Raw genomic sequence first — 20,706 nt, 5'->3', positions numbered from 1 at the left:
CAGCCCAGGGCAGGGCTCAGCCTGGACCATCACCTGTAAGTGAGGAGGGCCTGGGGGGTGGGAGCTGGCACCGCTCCCCTGTACGCCAGGCCGGGCTGGGGGGGTCACATGAGTTGCGCACCTGGACAGGGGAGTATCAGGGCAGGCCTCTCTCTGGGCAGCTGCCTGGTGCTTTCTGGAAGGGGCAGCAGATGCCCCAGGCCCAGAGGTGCCGTGAGGACACTGGGGAGGGGGCGGCAGCGGAGCCGGCAGCTGTCGGGAGTAGCAGGCCTGGCCCTGTAATTGGGCAGCCTGTTCCCAGATAAGGCTGATGACACTGAACAGCTTCCCGCTCCACGCGGCCTGCGGCCGTTCATTTCCTGCTCCCACAGCCAGCGATCCCAATTACCTCACCTCCTGCTCGCCAGCGGCGGCTTCTGAGGCTGCCAGATGATTCTTCTGTCATCGGCCAGGCCTGGATCCTCTCTGGAGAGCGGGAGGGTATGGAGAGGGCAGCGGTGGGGTGAGCAGAACCAGCGATGGGGGGTCGTACTGGGCACGGCTGGAGGTAGGGGTGTGACACACAGACCCAGGCCATCCTGGGAAGGCCCCATTTCTTTCCTGCCCGCACCCCCAGAGCGGGTTCACTGTTTGCTGAATGGGCTGAGGAGCTGGCGAGTGGGCATGTGAACAGGACAGACAGAGCTTCGCCCACCTCTGGTTTTCCAGTAGCGTTCCCTGGCCTTGCTACCTCCACTCTGCCTGCTTCCTCTCTCTCCTGGGCCCTCCAGAAGACCCTGGACATGTCACTGAGCCCCTCGGCACCCATTGCCTTATCTGTAAAGCGGGGTGATGGAGGCAGTGCCCTTGCAGCGGGTGAGATGAGAGCTCAGAGTGGAGAGGGCGAGCTCCTGCTTCAGCGCCCCACACTCAAACCATGCCCGTAGGATGAGGATGGGCACCCATTTTGCACTGGGGTAAACTGAGGCTCACACAGGGGCTTGGCTAGTGTTGAAGCAACGAGACAGCCCCTGGCCCTTCTCCTCTGCTGCGACTCCCCAGAGGATAGACTTGGGGGAAGAGAGGAGGAAGGGGCAGCCTGTCTGAAAGGGGCAAAGGTTGGCTCCAGACTCCTATCACCCCAAGGGGATGGAAGAAGCACATAGGACGTGTGGGCTGTGAAGAGGGAACATGCAGGTTCCAGCTCCTCTTAGGGTGGGCGTGTCCAGCCACAGACTTGGGAGTTGGTGAGCACCCAAGAGGGGTGCCGCAGAGCGGGCTACTTGTAGGGGTGGTGGGAGGCTGGACCTGTTCTGAGGGGGCATTCCCAGGGCCTTCCACGGCTGGACCGTGCGGGCTCTGGGTCTCCCAGGCCATACCTGACTGGGGGAACCCCGCTGTGATTGGGGGAACAGGTAGCACAGAGGCAGTGGGCACGGAGGTGTCTGTACCTGGATAGAGGGCCTATGGGGGCAGCCCTGCGGTGGCACAGATGCGGAAACCGAAGCCCAGGCCCAGAGAGGGGTGGATCACCCAGCCACTCCAGGCGGATCAAACCGAGGCCTTCCCCTCCAAGTTGGGGTCCATTCCCTCGCCAAGGTGTTTCAGAAGCGCATTTTTAGGTGGAACCGAGCTTGACGGCGAGAGGCCCGCCCCTAGGCGCTGATTGGTTGCCTCTCCCACTGGCCCTGGGGCGGGGGCTCGAGACCCCTGGCGCCCAGACTGGCACTGGGGCTCTGGGGGGATGGGGGGGCGGCGACCAGGTGGCCCCACAGGCAGGGAAGGGCTGGGCGGCGAGGGAGGCGCAGGGATGGCTAGGGGCCCCCTCCCACACGGCGTGGGTGGGGGAAGCGGGTGACCAACTCCCTAAGGGGCAACTAACAGACCAATTAAGCTGCCAATAAAAAATTTAATCAAGTAATAATGCACCTTACTTTGTTTAATTAGTGTTCTGTCAAGTGAATGAATATTTAAGGCGCGGGTGGCGGTGCCAGCATCTGCCCAGCGGGCAGAGAGGCCGGACCCACATTTCAGTTGGCCTGACAGCTCCCCACGCAGGCACTGATTGTCGCCCACCGCCACCCAGGAGGCCCAAGAGCGCAGAGCGGTGGGGAGCTTTCCATCCCTGCGCAGGCAGACTGTGGCCGGCCCTGCCCCGTCTGGGCCTCAATTTTCTCATCTGTCTAATGGGAGCAGGAGTCCAGGCGAGCTCTGTCAGTCTTTAAAAAATCCTTGGATTGATTTTTTTTCTGAAACCCCAGAGTCCCAAGTGGGTGCGGAAGGCATTTGGAGCCTGAGAGCCCAGTGTGCTGCCCCGCCAAGTCTACGCCCCCAAGGATGCCCAGTGTCTGTCAGCTGTGTGAGCCTGTGAAGGGGTACCTGGAGAAGACCCCAGACCGGCGATACCCTGGGAGGTGGCCCCTCCATGCCCCCCCAGACTGAGGACCGAGAGTGGGTCCTCAGGCCTGTGAGATCCCGGCAAAGACTGTCTGGGCTATACTTCATCCTTTCCTTCATTCAACAACTTGGGGGCTTGTGCTCTGTGCCGGGCCCAGTGTTTCTTTCCTTGGAAAATGCAGGACTTGCGCTGCCTCTCGAAGACCCTGTCTGGGAACCCTGCAGGCCCCACATCGCTCCCCTTCCCCACGCCTCTCTCGGCCTCGGTCGGTGTGGGCAGTGGGCCGAGCCCTCTGAGCCAAGCGAGTCAGCCCCACCCTACCTCTGCGGGGCCTATTTGCATATTCATAACCTGGGTGGGCATGCGCATCGCATCGCGTTGGGCGGGCGGTGGGGCATCCTCAACTGGCGGCCTGTTCCTGCCTTTTCTTCATGGAAAGTGCCCGGCGTTCCTCCACCTCCCTCCCCAACCACCTGAGAGCCTCGCGCTGGAAGGACTTTGGTAATTATTTGTTTCAGTTGAGCTGTTTTCAGTCTAGGCTAGGCTGAGTCTTGTAATGAGTATGGATTTGCCAGTAAATAAGTCCCCCGCTTCTAACCCCTGTAATAAATGCATTTGGAGTAATCTGGCGATCACGCGGTGTAATTGCTGGCTGTCAGGGCAGATGGATGCGCCGCGCGCTGACTTTGCCACTGTCTGCCCTTCCTTCACGCTATGCCTCCGTCCCGCCCCCAGCTAGAGGTGAGGACCCTCTGCTAGGGGAGAGGAGTAGGTAGGCCCCGCCTGCTCGGACCCCAGTCCAGCCTCCGGAGCCTCGGCTCCCTCCTTGTGCCGGCACAGGCTTTCTAAGTCACCTGCCTCTGACCCCGTAGCCAGGGCCTTGTTCAAACTGCATGGTCCTGGGTGCCACCCCTAACTTGCAGGAGTGGATTATCTGTCGGTGGGGTCCCGAATCTGCATTTTAAAACACCTCCCTCTGGCCCCAATTTAGGCAGCTAGGGCACTTTTGAGAGCATCCCTCGGTGGAATGTCAAGTTCCAACTTTACTTTTCAAAGGAGTAAATGAGACACTCTTATACTTGGCCACCCGCTCCACCCCCCCGCCCCCCCATTTCCATTCCTTCTGTTGGTTAATTTTCCAAACAAATATGGCCTTGTTCATGCCTCTGAGACTTTGTGCAAGCCTCTGCCTGGCATGCCTTGGCCCCTTCTCTGCCTGGATGTCCACCTGGCCTTGCTCAAATGCCCCCTCTTCCATGAAGCCTTCTCGAACTTCCCTAGACAGGGGTCCCTCCTCTTCAGTCCTCTGGCTGGGCAGACAGTTGTCTTTCTACACAAGTGCCTGGTTCCGCCACACTGTGAGGGCTGCACCTCCCCTTTGCTTCTTTGAGCAGCCCCCTGCACCTCGCACGGTGCCTGGCACACAGTAGGTGCTCAATCAGCGTGAGGTGTGTGAACCAATGAACAAGTAATGAGCCTTGGCTGCCTCCCAGAGGGAGCCCTGAGTTTGTGGGCTGACTCGGGCTGGGCTTATGCAGAGGTCTTCCCAAATCCTGGTCTTATATCTGCTAAGTCCTCTGCCCATACCCTGGGACCACCTGGGCATTCTGGATGTGGAGGGGGCATATCCCACCACATACGAGGCCAAAGGAAATGTCACAGATTTCAGCCCAGTTCAGCCCAGCCTCCTCCTGCACTCTGGCACCCAAACTCGGGTGAGTGTGAGGTTATGTAACAACTCGGTCAGCATTTACTGAACACCCGCCCTGTGCAGGCACTGTTCCAGGCACTGGGGGTGGAGCCACACTGACAAACTGACATTTGATGAGACTGACATATGCTGGGACAGGGACACCACCGCTGCAAGGGGACAGGGCTCCTGCCGCACCTCACCTCCCGGCTATGAGGGGATTAAGGCGGTGTGAGGGCTCAGTTGCTGTAGTGCAGTCTCCACTCGAATGAAGCCTTTCAGGGAGCAATGTGGTCAGTGAAAAGGCCACTGTAGAGTGGTCAAGGGCACAGACACAGGAGCAGGGTGAACTCGAGCTCTGTGTGCCCTCAGACTGATCGCTTAACCTCTCTGTGCCTCAGTTTCCTCATCTGAGCAGTGTGGAGAGTGATACTAGTGCGCTCCTCCTAGGGTTATTACTGGCTGCAGGAGTTAACAGTTATAAAACACCTAGAAGATTGCCTGTTCATCGGAAGTGCCACTCGTGCATCAACTAAAAACACAGCCCATATGTATACCAGCTGTCACGGAAGCCCAGGGAATGAAGGAAGGAGAGGAGGAAGACTTCCGGGGGAAGTGACATTGTGCTTTTCTTGAAGGATGAACAGGAGTTCGTCAGGGGGTGGGGGGAGGGCAGTCTCAGGGCCCCAAGAAGCTCCCATTACTGCCCAGCAACCCTCCTAGCAGCTCCTTCCCCCTCTGCTCGCTGAAGCTCATATGGGAATAAAACCACCTTGAGAGGAGTGAGGCTTGGGTTACCTGGGTGTGTGTGCTGGAGAGGGCGGGAAGTGGGGGGTAGCTGGGACAGGCCTCAGTGTGTGCTGAAACCGGGCTCTCCCTACACGGGCAGCAGCTCGGCTGGTTCTCGCCCGCCTGTCAGCCAGCAATCATGTTTAATAAAGGCCCCAAATTAGACAGCCAAGCGCAAGCACCCTCAGTCTAACAATGCAATTAGCACAGACAAAGCCTCCCACTTCCTCCCCGGCCCCAGAAAGGGTGGCAGAGGGCAGGGGACGGGCTGGGCCCTCCCTAGAGAGCTGTGGAGAGGTTTGAAAAGGAACCAGCGATAGACGAAGAGGTGACGAATCGCATCTGAGTGACGGCTCCTCTTGTTGTCAGGCAGCTGCGAGAGAGCGCATCTTTGGTGGATCTTTGCAGGTTATCTGGCTTTGAACAGGGACACCCACACATACCTGAGGTCTCCTTGTCTCCGAGCCCCTCAATCTCTACGAGTCCCCCCCGTCTCTCCCTCTCTGTCCTGCATCTTCTCTCTTGCCATCTGAGGACAGATGCAGGCTGGGTTTCCATTAATAAACATCAGCAAAGGGGGGAAGTATCCCAAACTGCACAGCCCAGGTTTGAGGACAGAAAGCAAGCAAGCGACATTCCCAGCTCCATGTGCAGCCCTTCGGGTGCTGGGGGTGGCTGTCTCACCCAGGGAGGGCCTGCTTGTTCGGGGGTAGACCCGTCCAATGGCTCTGGCTCCACAGGGAGGGGGACGTGAGGTCTGGGAGGCTGATCAATGTCCGCACTGGCGCTGGGGCCCCGGGGTCCTGACTCTTCAGGACCTGGCACTGGAACAAGCAGTCTCTGTTTTCTCTTGGCCAAAGAGCTAGGGCCCTCAGGCCCTGCCCTGGCTGGGCACGTGGGGCCGGGTGTGTGTGTGCCTGACACACGGTCCTCGCCTGAGACCTGCCTGCTGGCTGTGCTTCCTCCTCTCCAGCCCTATTAAAACCCAGAGCGTGTCCTGACAGCGACAGAGCAGCAGGGTTCAGAGGGTAGGGCCTCTGGCCAGACATTAAACAGTACAGAGCTCTCTCAGCTCTCCCCTCCCCTCTCCCCTGCCTCCCACTGCCTGGCACCCACTGCCCAGTGAAGGTTGGCAGAGAGGGGGCTGTCAGACAACACCTTGGGCACTCAGTGGCCAGGAGCCCAGAGTTTCACAAAGACCTTAATCAATCATTTGTTCATTCATTCATTCATTCATTCACCAAGTGCCTCCAGGGCCCACCTAGGACACACCAGCCAGGCAGGAGGGACACCATGGTCGCTGAGACACTCAGGTCCTGTCCCCAGCACCCCAGCCCAGTCTAGTAGGGGGACAGGCCAGACATGGGGCAGTGATGGTGCTGGGGACATGAGCTGTGATGAAGGAAACTGGGACAGGCATCTGACCCTGACTTGGGGGCCTCGGAAACGTTTCCCAGAGGAAAAATGGGCTGGACATGTGTCTGGAGGTACGGTGGTGGCCAAGGAAAGGGTGCAGGATGGCATTTCAGGAGAAGGGCCGGGGTAGGAGAGGCCGAGGAGTGACGGCACAGAGGTCAAGAGTGGGGGCAGCATGAAGCGTGAGAGGTGAGGTAGAGGGCGGCAGGCCAGGGCAGGATGGCGGCAGGCCGGGGCAGGAGGCTGAGCTTTGTTCAGAGGTGGCTGGGGCCTTGGAGGGCTGCAACCCAGGGCCTGACACGGTCAGATCTGCCTTTTAGGATTTCCCTCCCTCTCTCCTTCCTCCCCTCCAAAACTGAACATTCATGGGGGCTGCGGTGAATGTGGCAGGGTGTGTGCTTGTCCTGAGATAGAGAAGGTTTAAAAGATGAAAAAGAGAGAGTCCACCATCCCTCGGTGCACAGCCAGCCGGGTTGGAGAGGACGCAGCAAGGTTCACCCCAGCACTGCGAGAGCACAACTCACCCTGCCTCAGGAAGGCTTCCCAAAGGAGGCGACCTCTGTGGGGGGGGGGGGGGGGTGGGCCTTGATCGATGAATCAGAGCTTGCCAAGTGGCTATAAAGGTGTATTTAAAGAGTTACTCTCGGGCTTCCCTGGTAGCGCAGTGGTTGAGAATCTGCCTGCCAATGCAGGGGACACGGGTTCGAGCCCTGGTCTGGGAAGATCCCACATGCTGCGGAGCAACTAGGCCTGTGAGCCACAACTACTGAGCCTGCGCGTCTGGAGCCTGTGCTCCGCAACAAGAGGGGCCGCAATAGTGAGAGGCCCGCGCATCGCGATGAAGAGTGGCCCCCACTTGCCGCAACTGGAGAAAGCCCTCGCACAGAAACGAAGACCCAACACAGCCAAAAATAAAATAAAAATCAATTAAAAAAAAAAAAAAAGAGTTACTCTCCTGAGGAGATATCTGCCTCCAGGGTGGGCACATGGTGAGGCTTCCTGCTTCCAGGTGCTCCTGGGCACTTTGACCCACTTCATCCTCACAATGCTCCTCTGAGCACCCGTCTTACAGAAGGGCTGCTTGCCTGGAAAGCAAATGGCCTAAGATCACACAGCTGGAAAGCAGCAGAGCCAGGATTTGGACCCAGGCATCTAGCGGCAGCGCCCACACTGATAACCAGGGTGCCCTGCTGTCCCCGTGCACAGGACGGGTCTGTACCGAACACCTGCTGTGTCAGGCCCCTGCCAGGTGCTGCGGAGGAGGTGCCAAAGCATCACCAGCGTCCCGGCCCTCCTCCCCTGGGCTGGGCGGACCCTGGGGAGACCAGTGAGGTTTCCAGTAACTCTCAGTGACCAGTGTCCCGGTCCATTTGCCAGGGGCTGGCAGCTCCCCAGGGTATGTGAGGTTTAAAGGGCAGAATGGAAGTGTCTCGTTTCCTCACAAGCAGGGACTGGCTTGGTTGAGGGCTGCTGGGGGTCAGGCGGGCAGGACGGCGGGGGAAGGAGGCCAGCATGCCCCCCCGTAGGAGCATGTAGCTCCAGGAGGTGGGAGGGGAGAGCCTTGCTCGGGGCACCCGCCGGCCCGATCGGCACAGCAGCGTTGCAGACAGGACACTTGGCCTCCCCCTGCTGCTTCAGTCTCCCCCGGGAGAGCCGTGAGGGGGAGTCCATTATCAGGCAAATAGCAGCTACTGATGTGAAAATGAAATATAGATTGAATACCTGTGCCTTTCGGCTCACAAATCATGCCCCCAGCCCAGGTGTCAGCCTGCACAGACGCCGGTTCAGATTACAGAACGCGGGAGGACAGACCTCAACCCCCCCACCCCAAATCCCCAGCAGTTCTCCCTGGGACTCACGGACCCAAAGCAGAGACCAGGCTCTGGCTCCCTGCTGCCCTCAGGAGTGACGGCAGAGACGGGCCTGTGGCTCCTGCACACACACCACCTGGTGTCCCCAGAGCAGGGAGCCCAGGGAAGGAGCTGCCCCAGCCTGCGGCATCGGAGGGGTCGGACTCAGTCGGCCCTCAGGGGCCTGGCAGGCATGGCCCTGCTTGGGAATTGGGGCTGGCTCCAGAGCTGTTGGCCTTCCAGCCTGCAGGTGGCTTGCAAGTCCCGCGCTCCCAAAATGGGCACCAAGGGGGTCCGGGAGGAGCTGAGCGGCGCACTTCCTGCTCCCGTCCATTTAGCCGACGTTCACTTGACTTTCAGTGGGCTGGCAGTGAACTCATCCCCGTTACAATGCACTCAGGGACCCTGACAACTAATTTAATTTAAAACATCCTTGCAATAAAAGCTCAGAACGGAAAACCACCAAGTCCTGGGGGTTATTTAACAAGTTGCCTCACAGATAAATACATTAAAACGATTCTCAAACCAGAGTCATGCGAAGTTAAAGTAAAATTAAGAAAGTCGAATCAAAATATAAATTAATGGCATTGAGATACAGCGTTTGAATTGGCAGGAGTCATGTGAGGGGAGCGTTGGCAAGGGCTCTGCCTTCTGTTCAGGTGACATGGCACCTCCAGGCAGTGCCAGAAACCCCTTCTGTACCAGGCATTGGGGAGCTCGGGCGAGGTGGCTCCAACCACACCCAGCACCCGCCTGGCCCACCCTTCCACCCTGGAGGACACTTCACACCTACCAGCCCTGGCAGGGACTCTGGCTGGCTTGCTCCCTGCCTCTGGCCCGGCTTTTGGCGTGCCCCAGCTGTTATAAAATGGAGGTGCCCACCACACCTGTGTTGACAGCTGGCATCAAGAAATAAGGGAGGGGCTTCCCTGGTGGCGCAGTGGTTAAGAATCTACCTGCCAATGTAGGGGACACAGGTTCAAGCCCTGGTCCGGGAAGATCCCACATGCCGCGGAGCAACTAAGCCCATGTGCCACAACTACTGAAGCCCTCGTGCCTAGAGCCCGTGCTCCGCAACAAGAGAAGCCACCGCAATGAGAAGCCCGCGCACCGCAACGAAGAGTAGCCCCTGCTCACCGCAACTAGAGAAAGCCTGCGTGCAGCAACGAAGACCCAACACAGCCAAAAATAATTAAAAAAAAAAAAAGAAAGAAGGGAGATTGGGCATGTTAAGGCCTGGTGCAGAGTGGAGCCTCGCATAAGCATGAGGTCCTAGGATGATGATGGTTGTTACCACTGTCGCACATATTTACTGCTGAGTGAATCTTAGAGCACCCCACAAAGCTGGCAAGGCCAGCATTCCCATTTGATTGACAAGTAAACTGAGGCCAGGGAGGCACAGGCAGAAATGGGAAGGGCTCCACACGCCGAGGGGCTTTTGCCTCCATCTCTTCCAGCCAGCATGCAGGGTCCTGATTTCACTTCTCTGTGTCTCTGTTTCTCTCCCAGCTGAGGGCAGAGAAGCTGGGGCTGGGCTGGCTGCCAGCCTGGTGCTCAGGTCCCGGCTGCAGCCCTATGGGCACGCCCACCCCCACTGTGGGCCTATGCTCCCAAGCAGCCCTCCCAGCCTGGCCAGGGTCAGCCTCTGGGCTTAGCTGGAGGTTGTCAGAACTGTAAGGGACTTGGCGGGAGATGGGCACCCATGTAACCACCCCCTTTTCCCAGGCTGGAGCGGCCCCAGGTGCCGACAGGCAGCATTGGGAACAGTATCTGGAGCTGCCTTTCTTGATAGTGCCACGAGCTAATCAGTCTGGGAGGGAAAAGAAGAGGGAATCCCCAGGGAACAGCGGCAGGGAGGGGTGAGGAAGGATGGGGCAGGACATGAGCCTAGGAGAAGGGAGGTGGGGGGGAGCGTGAGAATGCGGCCAACCCCCTCCCCCAGCTTTTGATGGCAGGGTGGTGGAGAGAGGTGGAGGGAGGGAGAGCGGGAAGGCACTGGTGTGTGTGTGTGTGTGTGTGTGTGTGTGTGTGTTGAGGGGGGCACGGGGGATGTCTTCACCTGGAATCACAGCCCATCTGACACCCGAGACAGCTCTGAACCGGGAGGGGAAAAGCGCTGCCAGGCCTGGCTGAGGGGCAGCCTGTAAGCTGTCTGCGCCTGGTGGGGCGGGTGGCCTCCCGGGCCAGCTCGAGGAAGGGATGGTTCTCGGGTGAGCCCGGCCACTGGAAGCCTGGGAGCGGGCGTGGGGGGCTCTCCCCGCCCAGCAGTCCTCCCAGATGTGGGGCCAGTTGTGGGGGCAGGGCTGCTGGCTCTGCCCTGCAATGGCTGGACCCCATCCTGGGCAGGGGGAGGCAGTCCCCTCCCTGCAGGGACACATGCAGAGCGGCGTGTTCACATGGGAGGGGGCGCAGTGACACTCCCGAGCCTGGCCTGGGCAGCTGTGTCACCTAAATGCTTCACCGGGAAACCTCTGCGAGCGGGCAGTGCTGCGGACGCAACAGGCTACTTATTGACAGTCATTAAGTCTTTAGCAAATGGTTTCGGGAGAAAAAATAGCCATGATGACGATTTATCTTGGGCGTCCATCTCAGACCTCAGCTATGAAGGCATGTGCTTCCCCGACCCCCGGGGCGCCAGATCCGTGTCCCTCTGCAGGGGAGCAGAGCAGGGGGTCCAGCAGACCTGTTGGAAGCTGGGGGGCTGGGGGAGGGTGGTGATGAGAGGTGTTGGCAGGTACCAAGCTCTGTGCTAAGTGCTCCCTGCATCTCAGTCTTCATGGCGGCCTTAGGAAGAGATGCTATTATGATATCCCTTCTACAGATGTGGCAGCTGAGGGCCCGAGATGCCAGGTCGTGTGCTCAGGGCCACGCAAGCTGGTGGGGGACAGGGGTGGGAACTGAATTCCTGCTGAACCAAGTGAGGTGACCGGGACCCGTGATCAGAGCCCAGCGCGTCCCCTCCAAGGAGGCCAGGCCAGGCCCGCAGAGCTGCAACTAAGGGTTAGGATTCTCCTGGCCTTGGGCAAGCCCCAGAGCCTTTCTGAGCTTGAGTTTCCTCTCCTGGGAAATGGCAGGGCTGGGCCTCAGGAGGAAATGTGCGGGAAGTGTCTGGAAAACTATAAAATGCCAGATAAACAAGAGGCTGTCGGGAAGCTTCCCCACACTCCTTGCAGGTGAATGGAGGGTCACCTGAGAGCCAGGGGCAGGTCCAGCGGGATCCAGCCCCGCCTGCCACTCGGGGGAAGGGCTGCTGCCACAGTGGTGGAGAAGGAAACACCGTAACTAACCGGGGCGTGCTGGGGCCATGGGGCCGCCCAGCTGATCGGGGCAAATTTAACAGGACTTTGAAAAATAAAAACGTAAAACAGCAAACCGCTGCCCGCTCCTCCCGCTGCAATAAAAATGGATTTATTTGTTCGTGGAATGAAATTTAATAACTTTGGTGGGAGATGAGGCGTGAACAATAATAGTTTTTTTGCTCTTTCTCATTTTGGAAGCAGGGAGAGAAGGAAGGAGGAGTGAGGCCGGGGGCCCATCTGGGACACTATGGGGGAAGGGGATGCTCGGGGGTCCGCATCCTCCGGGGGTTGGTTAAGTAAACCGAGGAGGGGCTGTCTTTATTCATTGCTCCCAAGGAGCAGTGCATACAGTTCATCAAACTTTCACATTTCCCGTGCTGGCCATACTCATCTCTCTGTTCTCCCCGTGCTCCCGTGTGGGACACCAGGCCTTTGCTCTGCTGAGCCCTCCAACTGGGGTGCCTCTCTGCCCTCGTCAAAATTGTACTCATCCCTTGGAGGCCCCTCAGAAGACTCCTCCTCCGAGGCTCCTGTGGTGCCCCCAGCTGAAAGCAGCCTTCCAGCTCTCCTGAGCCCCCCGTTAGCACCAGCCCTCAATTTCTGCCCAGTGCGGGGCTGTGCAGGGGGCCCGGCGTTCCTGGGGCCCGGCACAGAGCAGCAATCTGACAATATGTGTTGAATGAATGCGTGAGTGAAGGTCACGGACAGAGACCCAGTGTCTACCTTTCCTTGTAACCTGGTACATCCGGGGCCGGGCTGAGGCCAAGAACAGAGTCCCTTTGCCAGCTTGCCAGGCGGCCCCTGCCCCTGGACTGGGCTAGGACCAACCTGGGGCCTTCCCTAGACCAGGGCACCTGTTCCTGGAAACTCCTGCTCCTCCAGGTACAGCTTGTGCCATTGCACCTCTCTGGGCCTCAGCTTCCCCATCTGTGAAGTGGTTGTGGGGTCTGCACGAGACCAGGGCCCTTTGTCAAGCAGGAGGCCCCAGCATCAGGTGAGGCAGGAGACTGGGCCTGTGAGGGACCCTGAGTCAGGACTCACCAGGCCAGGCTGTGCACAGGGGCTGGGAGTGGCAGGAGGCCTGGGAGGGGGTCACAAGGAGCCCCCCAACCTGCCCAGTGGTGCTTCCAGCTCCAGGCTCCGCAGCCTGGAGAGGCCTGAGCAGCCGAGGGGGACGAGCCGCCTCCTGCGTTGTGCCGGCAGGTCGATAACAAAACAAGTGCACTATTGACCAACAGCGCACTAAATCCTCCTGGCAGACAAGATGATGCGAGCCTGAATCGACTGCTGAACTCATAACCCGCGTGGCCCTGCCCCGCCACTGGCAGCCAGAGGAGGGGACAGGCGGAGCGGCGGCTGGGGCCTCGGGGGGGCAGGGATGGGGCGCAGGGCCTCACATCATCCTCACGCTGCCCTGGGATGGAGAGGCTGATCCTGCCCCCATTGCTGGGCTGGGCCCCAGGGAGGCGGGCCTAGGACAGTCGCCTTTTGGGGGCTGCATCGGGAGGAGGCTTTGGAAGCCAAAAGTGCAGGAATCCCAGAAGCTAAAATTAGGAGGTCAGCTGATCCAGCTCTTTTGTTTTTAATTAAAATAATGACATAACATCAGATAAATACAAAAAATACATGTGGCATCTCTGTAAGTCATGAAGCACAATGATAAAGCACACACTCTGAACCCGCCACGCAAATGAAGCCCAGTGGTTAAATGCCCAGACTGCTGGGTTAAAATAACAGCTGTGCCGCTTCCCGCTGTGTGGCCCTGGACACGTTGCTTCACCTTTCTGTGCCTTAGTCTCCACAACCATAAGATGGGGAAAATAAAGAGTACCCCCCACCCTGGTTATAGGGTTGTTCTGAGGATGAAATGAGTTCGGATTTCTAAAGCACTAGGAGCACAGGAAGAGGTAACTGCTCCCGGCGGAATCTGGGATTTCTTTCTCCCTTGCTTCCTGTTGCAGCTTCATCCCACGTGTGGCCCCGGGGTCCCTCACCTGGCCTTTTGGGAGTCTGTGAACCCTAAGAATCCCTTGTAAACTTGAATGTCTGGGGGAAGAGGTTCATATTCCAGGAACACGATCAGATTCTCAAGGTGAGCCCTCTGAAAGTGAAGACCCCTGATCTGCTCCAACTGCCCCATTTTATGAGGGGTCCTGTGGCCCAGGGAGGTGTAGAGCCCCACTCGTGGTCAGCTAGAGGTGGAGCTGGCAGGCCAGAGGATGCTGACGGCTCAGAGGATGCTGGGCCATATGCAGGGGAGGGGGCCAGAGACACCCCCCCCCAACTGCAAGGTCCTGAGGGCCATGGGGCACCAGACCCCCAGGGCTGCCTGATGCTGTGCACAGGGTGTCCGGTTGTGACCAACGTGCTCTCCCCCAGCCGTTGTCCTGTGGTCTCTGTAGATCCCTGCTGCCCTGTGCCCATCCTCCCTCCTTTCTGAGGCAGTCAACACCAGACTCCAGGTCCCACAGGTCTGCCTTTGAACCCCACTTGCCACTTTCCAGCTTCTGCTCTGGACAGGTTACTTAGCCGCCCAGAGCCTCAGTTTGGGCATCCGTAAGATGGACAGAATGAAGCTGGGAGGTTTAGGGAAGGACTGTCTGAGGTCATATGTGGCACTTGTTAACTTATTAATTCAAAGTTAGTGCCAGTTTCCTGATGTCCCGAGGCCGCCCAGCTCCGGCCCCAGTTCAGGAGGCGCAGCCCGTAGACGGCGCTGGGGCGGCACATCTGCAGCTGGGCCGGGAGCCTGTGTGGTCTGGCGCGTCAGATGGTGTGGGAGTGGGCGTGTGCGCGTGGGTTCTCGCCTCCTAAATGCACTCCTCCGGGAGTAAAAGCTGGGCCTCTGCAGGGTAAACAGTGCAGCTTCCCGCGGAGAAGCCGGCGTCCGGCTGGGCTCAGGGCGGGGAGGCCCCACAGCCCCAGGAGCCTTGCAGGGGCCAGAGTCGCAGCTGGGACTCCGGGCTGTGCAGCTGGAGGCCTGGCTGGACCAAGAGTGCAGGGGAGGGAGGCTGGGGCCCTGGCCACTGGGGGTGCCGTGGAGGCCCAGGCACGAGGGAGCGGGGAGGCATCTTGCCAACCGCATCCCCAACTGTCTGCACCACGGGTGACCTGTCAGCCTAGCCGGTCAGAGGGATGTTGGGGGGATACACCCTCCTCACTCCAGTCCTGCCTTCCCCTAGGGAAGAGTCATCTAGACTGTCACAGCTAGACATGAGGCTGGCTCAGGGCAATGGTCTCCTTTTATGATGGGGAAACTGAGGCACAGAGAAAGGAAGGGCTTCCCCAAGCCCTCTGAAGCCTGTTTGTGGGGTTCTTTCCTCTCTCTAGCAGGGGGGTAAGGCTTATGAGGGAGGTTCCCTCACCTTTTCAACCTCCTGAATTCCTATGCATCCTTCAAGTCCCCATCTCTGGGAGAACTTTCCTGACCCCTGCCCTCTTACCTCTGAGGTTTGTGACCACAGCTTTCTGTGCTGAGCCCTAGTGGGTCCCCCTACCCTGGATCCCATGTGACTCTCAGAGCAACCTTGGGAGGGAGGACTTGTCTTTATGCTATAGAGGAGGAAGCAAGCTCAGAGAGGTTGAGTTTCTGGTCCAAGGTCACACAGTAAATACAGGGTGGACAAGCAATCCCCCTCTGTGCCCTCAGCCTCCTTCTCTGCGTGCCCTCCATTGTAGCCCTTCTCCCATCACTGAACCAGGCTCTCCTCGAGGGACAGCCCACACCTTTCCAGCGCATCCAGATAGACCCCCTTTTTCCCAGGAGCCAGACACTATTAATCAGCCCTGTGGGCCCCTGAGCTGCTGCCTGGGGTTCTTGGGCTCAGCGCTTTACTCGCAGCAAGCAGATTATCAAATCTCCAAGTTCCAAGCTCTTGGAGCTTGGGGTGGGGAAGGCTCTGGTTGCCCCAGTGATCTCTGACCTCATTTTGGGATCCTGAGCATACCCTTTCCACCTGGGAGTCTCCTGCTCGGTCAAGGAGATGGCACTCGGGCCAAAGGGGTTGTTCCCTATCAAATCAGTTGGCCTCCTGACTTCCCCAGGGCTGAAAAGGGAGGTCTGGGATCCAAGACCCTGCCCCAGCCACCCACAGGATAGGAAGGGTGTGAGGACCCGGGCATGTTGGACTTGAGGAGGCCTGGTCTCCATTATGGCCCCAGAAAGCACTTTATCTTCTCTGGGCCTGTTTCTTCTCCTTGGAGAAGATGGGAGGTGAGGCTGACCCCACAGGGTGGCTTATGAGGACCTTCCCCGGGAATCCTGGGCCACATCTAGACAGGCTGGGACCTACCTGGCCAGCCCCTGACCCCGCTCTCCTGATGACCCGTCATCACCCCATCTGGATAGAACTGGCCCTGCCCGGGGGTGGCCCTCCTGGGTCTGAACCACTCCCTGGGCACCATCTAAAGCCTGGCACTTTAAACGCTTCGCTTCTTTGGAGCCTTAGCACAATCCACTATTATTCCCATTTTACAGATGGGGAAACTGAGGCTCAGAGAGGCTAAGTAACTTGTCCAAAGCCACCCAGCTGGTAGGTGGCAGAGCCTCATACAGGCTCAAACCGAGGCTCAGGCAGAGGTGGATAGATTACCTGGCCCTGCTGACCCTCCCCTCGGTGGCTGGATTCTTGTCCTGTTCCCTCCTCATTTGAAGTGACAATCTACACAGCTCCTGAGGAGAGGGAGGGGAGACCCCGAACCTGGCCCTGGGGTGAAGGGAAGCTGGAGGGAACAGCCCGGAGGTCCCGCTCCACGTTGTTCTCACTCCATTCTGCTGCCTCCTCACTGGTGCCCCCTCTCCCTGCAACCAGAGGCATCTCCCTAAAACACAGTCTTACGCTGCCAGTCACCTGCTTGGGCCTGGGTCCTGGGGGAGACCATGGAGGGCCTCCACCTCTGGCCCCAGCAACCTTCCCAGCTCTCCCCCACCCTGCCCCCCCTTCCCCTCTCTCCCTTTGCTCCTCAAATGAGCCACGTGCCCCGCTGCATATCACCCTGCAGGTTTCTACTTCCTAAGCAAAGCCCTCTGACCCCTCATAGGCATCCCCACTGAGGTACCTCCAGACCTCCCACCTCCTGGGTCAAAGACCCCCCTCACTGCACCCTGGTTCAGCAGCTCTGAGGTCAGGACAGGTCTGGAGGCTCCCTGGGTGCCCAGAGCAGCCTAGCGCTCAGATCCCTGATCTGTCTCCAGCGCCCAGAACAGTGCCTGGCATATCACAGGCCGGCCTTATGCTCTGGGTGAATGAATGAATGAATGAATGAATGTCCTCTGCGCTGGGCTCTGTGCAGGCACTTAGGATCTAGAGATGGCCGACTTTCATGTCACCGCTCTAAGCTTTCAGCCAGTATCAGCTCATTTAATCCTCACAACAGCCATACACGGTGGACACTATTATCCCCATTTTCCAGAGGAGGAAGCTGAGGCACAGGGAGGGATGTGAAATCACCCAAGGTCACACAGCCAGGAGAATGTGGGCCCCCCACCCCGACTTCAGGAGCTGGAGGTCTGGTCCCAGCAAACACTAGGATGACTTGGGTGGTTTGTGGCACCAGAGCAGAGGGTGTGACAGCTGCCCCAGCGGTGAGAGGGGGCAGGACCCAGGGGTGCAGTGCAGGCAGGATGGAGCAAATACCTATTGGCCACTCCCCCTTTAGCAGCTGGACTGGCTCAGGCAGAGGGGTGGAGAGGGACTTGATCCAACGAAATAGAGTTCAGATTTAGCAAATAAAAATGCCACACGCCCGGGGCTTCCCTGGTGGCTCACTGGTTAAGAATCCACCTGCCAATGCAGGGGACATGGGTTCGAGCCCTGGTCCGGGAAGATTCCACACGCTGCGGAGCAACTAAGCCCATGAGCCACAACTACTGAGCCTGCGCTCTAGAGCCCGCGAGCCGCAACTACTGAAGCCTGCGTGCCTAGAGCCCGTGCTCCGCAACAAGAGAAGCCACCGCAATAAGAAGCCCACGCACCACAACGAAGACCCACTCGCTGCAACTAAAGCCCGTGCACAGCAACGAAGACCCAACGCAGTCAAAAATAAATAAAATAAATAAATTAAAAAACAAACAAACCAGATGCCCAATTAAATTTGAATTTTGGAGAAATAACCAATAATTTTTGTAGTATTAAGTATACCCCAGGTGATCTTTGGGACTTACTTATACCAAAAAAAGTATTGGTTGTTTATCTGAAATACACGTTTAAGTGAGTTTCCTATATTTTATCTGCCAGTCCTACAAAGAAGAGGTAGAAAGGACCCCGGTGGGTGAGAGCCAGGTTGTAATGTGAGATTACAGCCACTTTACAGAGGGGAAACTGAGTTTCAGAGCAGCAGGCCCTTGTTATTGAGAAAGCCAAGACAGGACCCAGGCTCTGGACTCCCAGCCCTCGTACTCAGTGGGCTGCCCCAGGAGACCAGGCCAGGAACACCCCTCCCCCAGCCCCACCCCCAGCCCCACAGCTCGGCAGAGCTGCCCCGTGCCCTCTGCCAGGTGCCTGATGCAAGCCACAAGCCACAAACCAGCCAGAGGGTCTCCTCTCCAACTTCCCCTACCACCATCCCTCTCCTTCTCATACTCCTGCCCTCACTCATCTCCTCGGCTTGGGGCTAAGACTCCCTCACGTGGAAGGGATCTGCATGGAGTGAATTTTCACAGCTGGGTTATCACCTCCCAAAAATAGGGCCGAGTGATGGATGGGGGCTGTTGCCAGGCCCTCCAGCCGTGGGGAGCAGCGGTGGGAGTGAGGGAGGGGGATGGGGCCCAGTGAGGGGTCCACAGGCCCCAGCCAGTGCCCTCGACCCTGGGGTGACTCCCCAGCCCCTGGTGGGCTTCAGCCCCCACTCATTGATGAGGGGGAAGCTGCTCTGTGCCTGAGGTCTTCAGAGATGGGCCTGAGCCTCCAGGAGGAACCAGCTGGACAGGCACCAGCCACACCAGGCCAAGTGATTCATCTGCCCAACAGGTGCCCCCGCTGGGAAGCTGCAAGTGTCCACATCAGGTGGGACTGGGGCTGTGCCTGGGGCAGAGGTGTCTGGGAATCAAGGACCCTGTGACAAGGCCGCCCTGCCCTCTCTCCCCAGCTGTGCCCTGTTCTCAATTTTGTCTTTTAGCTTCTTGGTTTTTAAACACCCATCAGCCTGGCCTCAGGATCCAGGTGCTGACGGGCATTTGTGGAGACATGGCTGGGCTTCAGCCTGCAGATGGGAAGGTGGGGGGCACGGGGGCTCCTTGCCCCCAACACACATACACACGTGCTCAGCCCGGACACACTGATGGGCACGCACAGACTCACAGACAGACACACCAGCATGCACACACCCACCTCTCCCCCTTGGTCTCTGGAGGCACTAACATTTAAGCCCAGGTCTGGAGGGGCGTCCAGCTGGTGTCACTGCCCATTATCTCAAGGTCACCTAGCATTGGGCTGACATTTTTTACAGAGGATCCCCCCAACCCACTGCCGGCCTGGGTCTCTGGCCACCTAGGAGCCTGGAAAGGCTGCTGCTTGACCACTTGGGCCAAGGGCCTCCCATGGTGATGGGTGGGCTTCAGGAGACCATTCTGGCCCAGCCTGGCCTCCTTCCCCAGTCCTTCAGCAGCCGGGGACCCAGGGGCTCTCCTCACACCCCAGGCCTGGGCCGTCTGGCATCAGGTCTGGAAGTGGCCTGCCCGTTTGTGAGGCTTGCCCTCGGTCCAGAGCTATGTACAGAGCGCCCCCCCCCCGTGGGTGCTGGCGACAGCCCAGTGCTTCCTCCCTCGTGCGCAGCCCCCTGCCCAGCCCAGAAAAGCTGGAAGAGCAGGCCATGTCCCTTGCTCAGAAGGACATTGCCCCCCCTCCTCCCACCCCGGAGATCAGCACGCTTGCCCTCCGCACAGGTGGGAGACGGGAGACCCCTGCCCCTGGCTTCTTCTCTAGGCCGAAGCCCCCACCCAGTCCCGTCTATGTCCATCCGCCGATGCTCTCAGGGGGCGAGGTGGCCTCGGAGTTACGATATTAAATGCAGCTGCACCGAAACATGGCCTCAATCCAATTACACCAGGAAACAAGAGGAGCCGCTTAGGCTAATCTGGTTATTCTGCCTTGGCCTCCCTCGGCAGCGTCAGAGGGATGCCCAGGAGGGGCAGCTGTCTGGGTGGGCAGCAGCCTGAGCGCGGCCCTGTGCCCCACAGGGTCCCACTGGGTGGCCGCGGGACGGACTGCCCATCTCCGGGGCTATGTGCCCGGTGCACTCGGCTCCTGCTGGCGGGGAAGCCACGAGGCTGTGGAGGCTTCTCGGCCCACAGCCCGGCGGGAGAGCCCGTCACCCATCCTCCTACAGATATTTACTGAGCACAGAGCTTCGAGGGGCCTGATCTGGGCAGGGGGACCCCGCAGAGAAGGGAGAGCAGGGCTCTGCCCTCAGGGAGGTAACTGAGCTGGGGAGACAGGCCACAGGTAAATCCGAAAGCTGGTTTCAGATGGGCGATGGCGGGGAGGAAGGCCCCTCCGAGGAGGACACGCTGCGGCGCAGGCGGGCATGGGAGGCAGGCCCAGGGAGGGAACTGCAGAGCCCAGAGTGGGGAGGGATTGGGCCCGATCCAGGGCCTAAAGGCAGCCAGTGTGTCGGAGTGTGGTGAGCGGGGAGGTGGAGGCCTTGTGGACCCTGGTAAAGAACTTGGATTTGTTCTAAGGGGAGAGTTGCGATGGATTTAGTTTCCCAGGGGCTCACTCGGGCTGCCGGTGGACAGACCGCTGTGCGGGGGCAGGCAGGAGGAGGCCATCGTGGACTCCAAGCAGAGGCGGAGCTTAGCGCAGGGTGGGAGCGGGCGGGTGGACAGATAGACGAGAGAGAAGTGGTTGGATTCCGTCGGTTCTGAAAGGACTTGCTGACCACTGAGGCGGGTGAGGGGGTCCAGGGGAGGCCCTGTGGCCTCTCCCTGCTCCCGCCCGAATAGCTGCCCATGTGGTGCTTTAGGATTGCAGGAGTTCTCCCACCTTTGCTGTGTGCTCCCCAGCGCTGGCGCTGTGGGTGCCTCTGGGAATTAGACAGACCCGGGTCTGCCCTCCGAGAGGTTGTGGTTAAAGGGAGAGACAGATTTGGAGTAAGAACTTACAGGCAGGAGGGGTAGCTATGCGGGCACATGCAGCGGGTGTCAGAGCCAAGATCCAAGGGATGAGCACGAGTCAGCCAGGGTAGTTGGGGGGAGTCACGCATGAGAAGTGTCCCAAGCAGAGGGACCAGCAAGTGCCAAGGCTGGGCGGTGGGAGAAATTTCAGCTGTCATGGAACGGAGAGCAGT

At 59.0% G+C, this 20,706-nt stretch overlaps 2 protein-coding genes across 12 annotated transcripts in view; one reads left to right on the top strand and one right to left on the bottom strand.

Moving 5' to 3' along the window:
- MACROD1 (mono-ADP ribosylhydrolase 1) overlaps positions 1–20,706 on the bottom strand; it is a 153,155-nt gene that overhangs the window by 57,081 nt on the left and 75,368 nt on the right. The gene's annotated exons all lie outside the window — the stretch shown is intronic.
- FLRT1 (fibronectin leucine rich transmembrane protein 1) overlaps positions 1–20,706 on the top strand; it is a 90,659-nt gene that overhangs the window by 27,965 nt on the left and 41,988 nt on the right. The window lies entirely within an intron of this gene.

Source organism: Balaenoptera borealis (genome assembly GCF_965194805.1).
Source record: "Balaenoptera borealis genome assembly, chromosome: 11".
Taxonomy (NCBI): domain Eukaryota; kingdom Metazoa; phylum Chordata; class Mammalia; order Artiodactyla; family Balaenopteridae; genus Balaenoptera; species Balaenoptera borealis.
Note: the sequence above shows the minus strand (reverse complement) of the source record. Positions and strands in the feature narration are given on the sequence as shown.